Here is a 5,889-nt window from a genome sequence, read left to right on the forward strand (position 1 = left end):
GATAACACGATAAATTGCAAAAGAGCTTCACAAATTTTTATCAAGTCTAGAAGAATCCCGCTATACCCCATTGCCCCAGATTCTTCAACGCGGTATCGGAGCTAAGGTGACACATCAAGGAAAGGGAATCTCAAGAACATCCGCAAGGTTGAAGCGTCAAGCCAAGAAGTCTCAATCACATCAAGGACAAGAAGGTCTACCATCTATCATTCTTCATGGAAGACTACAAAGCAAGAAGAAACGCCTTGTATAAAGGCACCTACAAGAAGAACAAATCAAAGGGGGACCTACATATAGCTACACCATCTTGAAGAATGAAAGGCACTACAAGTCAAGTCATCAAGCAAGTCCATTTGAAGAAAGCAACTTGAACAACATCAAGATCTAAGGAAGGCAAGCCATCAAGTCTTCAAGAAGAAAGCAAGTTCACTACATCTCAAACTCTATCAAGTAAGTATATGTCCCCTTCTGAGTATACCTCAGTGTCTTTTTGCAAGGAAAGTAACAAATTGGTTGGGGCCACTACATGTCCAAAGTCGAACGGTTTGGATGCCAAGAGTATGGACACTACAAAAGGGATTTTCCTAAACTTAAGAAGGACAACAACAACAAGAGAAAAAGGAAAGAAGCTCATGTAACTCAAGAAGTGAAAGAAGACGACAAGAAGCAAAAGAAGGAAGATCCTCCTAGGACTAAGTCAACCTCTTTGCTTAAAGTCTTCTTTCAAAGGGGGTAGAGGTCTCATTAGCGGTCCCATTTATGGGATTCAAGAGAGGATGATATAGAGGCGAGAGCAGAAGAAGCAAGAAAGGCTACACCAATCAAGGAGAACAATCAAATAAAGCCGCGATGATAAAAGCATAATCAAGGTGAGGTATGTATGCATCAAAGTTTAAGTCATGTCGCCATATATATTGATTGGGTCATGGGAAAAGTTCTAGAATCACGATCAAGAATAAAAGGATCTCTTTCGCCAACGACATGCTCGGGGCATGTGCTACAGTGGAGTAAAGGTCAACATGAAGAAGTGCTCTCATAAGGAGTATAAGGTGGTTGACCAATCAATCCAATAAGAAGCAAATGAAGAACATCGCGGTCACAAAGAATAACTATTTGACAAGATTCCTCAACATCTCTCGAAAGAAGGCACGACAACTCTGACAAAGAAAGAAAAAGATAAAGGACCCTTGACACCTACGAAGGCCTTGGAGATAGTAAGGTGTAGATAACCGATTCAACTCTACAAATATGTCATGATGAAGAGCAATATCACGATGAAGACATGAAGGGCCACTAAATCAAAGTACGGGAACAAGCGAGTACAACTAAGCATCCATGTGATAAGTGTTATGAAGGATAGACAAGGTGACAAAGGAGTAGCTAGATGACAAAAAGGCCCTGATATATATCAAGAAGGCCACTTTCCATGAAGGGAGCAATGACATGACAAACCAGGGGGAAAGTGATTGATGGCCGGTACCCTGCCAAGAAGAAGTTCTAACAAAGACTTCATGACATCGAAGGAAAGAAGGAGATCAAGCGACTGAAGGACCCACGAAGAAGACGTTGTTGATGAATGGACAAGTCCCTAGCTAAGAGGGAGTTCTAACAAGTTCCCAAATACAAAGGAGCTTGGGCAAGTCCCTTGTAAGAGGAAACTTGGGCATGTCTTCCCCAATCAAGGGGAAGAGATAGACACAACATTCTTGTCTTCCTTGGAAAGAAATAACGGGAGGATTGGGCAATCATTTGGCATCTGATGCTCTTTGAGGATGTGTAGGGCACCCAAGACAAGAGTAGGCAAGAGGAGCGATATTCTTTGAGGGATGGGAACCCAAGACAAGAATTGTCCTGGAAGGTCATACTGAGGGAACACCTGGGTGGGTATGTACCTTTAGAGACAATGACCAAGGTGTTTATAAGCCATTGGCCTCGCCAACATTGTGCTCTAGTATTATGAGAGATAAAGCTGTTAATCAAGGCCTTGCTATGAACAATGTTGGCTAATATGATGCTATAACAGATGGGTTGCCAATCCAGTTTCTCTTATGTGAATTATTCAAGATTGAAAAATAGCCAAACACCTTGTAATGATTTACGAATACCTCCCTAGTTGAGAGGGGGTGTTGAAGAAAGTGTAACTCGGTTCGGTCTTCATAAATGTACTTTTGATATTTGTATTTATTCAGGAAAATAAATAAATATATATAAATATATATATATATATATATATATATATATATATATATATTTGTCATTGAGTTTCTTGCTCATTGAAATAGGCCTAGCACATGTTAAAATGTTATAAAGAGTCAAAAGAAAATGTTGAAGATATTAAGGGCATGTTACCCCAGGTATATTTATGTATTAGAGTCAAAGATATTCCTACCCTTGTGCCTTCGTTTGGGTCGTGCGCCTGTTCAAACCCCAAATTTCCTTCGGTCGGGCTGGGTCATCCCGTGCCATGCCGTGTGTGGGGGTGCGCGGGCACACGTGGGCGTGCCGAAAATGCCAAGTCATGACCGCCCATGTGCCTTCTTTGTTCGGGTCGTACACCCATGGAAACCCCAAATTTCGTTCGGGCGATTCGGGTCGGATCGCCCAGGGCGGGTCGGGTCGTGCCGTGCTGTGTGTGGGTGCCCCAGCACACGTGGCCGTGCCAAAAATTCTAAGTCGTCACCGCCCGTGTGCCTTTTGCACATTCATGCGGCCCGTTTGCCCAACGCTCCCTCGGGCCTTCGTTCGGGTCGTGCACCCATGGAAACCCCAAATTTCGTTCGGGGCGTGCACACATGGAAACCCCAAATTCCGTTGGGGCGGGTCGGGTCGTGTCGTGTGTGGGTGCCCGTGCAAACGCGTTCGGGCGAGTCGAGTGGGGTCGGGTCGTGCCGTGCCGCGCGTGGGTGCTCGGGAACATGTGGCCGTGCAAAAAATGTTAGGGCATGACCACCCGTGTGCCTCCTGCATGTTCGCATGACCTGTTTGCCCGACGCTCGTCGTGCCTTTGTTCGGGCGGGTCGGGTCGTGCCGTGCGTCTGTGCTCGGGCACACGTGACAGTGCCAAAAATGCTAAGTCATGACCCCCCGTGTGCCTTCTACACGTTCGTGCGGCCCGTTTGCCCGACGCTGCCTTGTGCCTTCGTTCGGGTCGCGCACCCATGGAAACCCCAAATTTCGTTCAGGTTGTGCATATAAGGAAACCCCAAAATTTTTTTGGGTTGGGTCGTGTCGTGTCGTGTGTGGGTGCCCGTGCAAACGCGTTAGGGTGGGTCGGGTCGGCTCGCACAAGGCCGGTCGGGCCGTGTCGTGCCATGTGTGGGGCCTGGGCACACGTGGGCGTGCCAAAAATGCTAAGTCGTGACCGCCCATGTGTCTTTTGCAGGTTTGTGTGGCCCGTTTGCCTGATGCTCCCTCGTGGCTTCGTTCGGGTCGTGCGCCCATGGAAACCCCAAAATTTCGTTCGGGTCGTGCGCCCATGGAAACCCAAAATTTTGTTCGGGTGGGTCGGGAAGTGTCGTGTGTGGGTGCCCGTGCAAACGGGTCGGTCGTGTCATGTCGTGTCGTGTGAGGGCACCCAGGGCACACATGGCCGTATAAAAAATGCTAAGTTGTGAAGGGGGTGGGCCTCGTGCACGATCGTGCCGCCCGTTTGCCTGAATCTCCCTTATGACTTCGTTTTGGTCGTGTGTTGGAGCCCATGTAAACTCGTTCGAGCGGCTCGTTTGCCGTGTGAACTCGTTCGGGCGGGTCGTTCGGGTGGGTCGTTCGGGCGGGTCGTTTGAGGGCGCCCGTGTGAACTCGTTCGGGCGGGTCGTTTGAGGGCACCCGTGTGAACTCGTTCGGGTGGGTCGTTCGCGCGAGGGCCGTATCAAAAATGCTAAGTTGTGACTCGAGGTTGGCTTTGTGCACATTCGTGCAGCTCGTTTGCCCGACTCTCCCTTGTCGGTTCGTTTCGGTCGTTCGGGCGCCCATGAAAAATCGTTCGGGCGGGTCGTTTGAGGGCGCCCGTGTGAACTCGTTCGGGTGGGTCGTTCGGGTGGGTCATTCGGGCAGGTCGTTTGAGTGTGCCCGTGTGAACTCGTTCAGGCGGGTCGTTCGGGCAAGGGCCGTATCAAAAATGCTAAGTTGTGACCCGAGGTTGGCTTTGTGCACGTTCGTGTAGCTCGTTTTCCCGGCTCTCCCTTGTCGCTTCGTTTCGGTCGTTCGGGCGCCCATGCAAAATCGTTCGGGCGGGTCGTTTGAGGGTGCCCGTGTGAACTCGTTCGGGGGGGTTGTTCAGGCGAGGGCCGTATCAAAAATGCTAATTTGTGACCCGAGGTTGGCTTTGTGCACATTCGTGCAGCTCGTTTGCCCAGCACTCCCTTGTCGGTTCGTTTGGGTCGTTCGGGCGCCCATGCAAAATCGTTCGGGCGAGTCGTTTGAGGGCGCCCATGTGAACTCGTTCGGGCGGGTCGTTTGGGTGGGTCGTTCGCACGGGTCGTTCGGGTGGGTCATTCGGGCGGGTCGTTTGAGGGCGCCCATGTGAACTTGTTCGGGCGGGTCGTTCGGGTGGGTCGTTCGGGCGGGTCGTTTGAGGGCGCCCTTGTGAACTCGTTCGGGCGGGTCGTTTGAGGGCGCCCGTGTGAACTCGTTCGGGTGGGTCGTTCAGGCGAGGGCCGTATCAAAAATGCTAAGTTGTGACCCGAGGTTGGCTTTGTGCATGTTCGTGCAGCTCGTTTGCCCGACTCTCCCTTGTCGGTTCGTTTCGGTCGTTCGGGCGGGTCGTTTGAGGGCGCCCGTGTGAACTCGTTCGGGCGGGTCGTTCGGGTGGGTTGTTCGGGCGAGTCGTTCCGGTGGGTCGTTCGGGCGGGTCGTTCGGGTGGGTCGTTCGGGCGGGTCATTTGAGGGCGCCCGTGTGAACTCGTTCGGGCGGGTCGTTCGGGTGGGTCGTTCGGGTGGGTCGTTCGGGCGGGTCGTTTGAGGGCGCCCGTGTGAACTCGTTCGGGCGGGTCGTTCGGGTGGGTCGTTCGGGCGGGTCTTTTGAGGGCGCCCGTGTGAACTCGTTCGGGCAGGTCGTTCGGGCGAGGGCCGTATCAAAAATGCTAAGTTGTGACCCGAGGTTGGCTTTGTGCACGTTCGTGTAGCTCGTTTGCCCGGCTCTCCCTTGTCGGTTCATTTCGGTCGTTCGGGCGCCCATAAAAAATCGTTCGGGCGGGTCGTTTGAGGGCGCCCGTGTGAACTCGTTCGGGCGGGTCATTCGGGTGGGTCGTTCGGGCGGGTCATTTGAGGGCGCCCGTGTGAACTCGTTCATGCGGGTCGTTCAGGCGAGGGCGCGCCCGTATCAAAAATGCTAAGTTGTGACCCGAGGTTGGCTTTGTGCACGTTCGTGCAGCTCGTTTGCCTGGCTGTCCCTTGTTGCTTCGTTTCGGTCATTCGGGCGGGTCGTTTGAGGGCGCCCGCGTGAACTCGTTCGGGCGGGTCGTTCGGGCGAGGGCACGCCCGGGCGAACGAGCCCGTATAAAAAATGCTAAGTTGTGACCCAAGGTTGGCTTTGTGCACGTTCGTGCAGCTCGTTTTCCCGGCTCTCCCTTGTCGCTTCGTTTGGGTCATTCGGGTGGGTCGTTTGAGGGCGCCCGTGTGAACTCATTCGGGCGGGTCGTTTGGGGGAGGGTGCGCCCGGGCGAACGAGCCCGTATCAAAAATGCTAAGTTGTGACCCGAGGTTGGCTTTGTGCACGTTCGTGCAGCTCGTTTTCCCGGCTCTCCCTTGTCGCTTCGTTTGGGTCGTTCGGGCGAGTCGTTTGAGGGTGCCCGCATGAACTCGTTCGGGCGGGTCGTTCGAGCGAGGGCGCGCCCCGGCGAATGAGCCCGTATCAAAAATGCTAAGTTGTGACCCGAGGTTGGATTTGTG

The sequence above is a fragment of the Pinus tabuliformis genome, chromosome 6 (genome assembly GCF_031772625.1).
Source record: "Pinus tabuliformis cultivar Carrire ecotype Pingquan chromosome 6, CPIR1, whole genome shotgun sequence".
NCBI classification, from domain to species: domain Eukaryota; kingdom Viridiplantae; phylum Streptophyta; class Pinopsida; order Pinales; family Pinaceae; genus Pinus; species Pinus tabuliformis.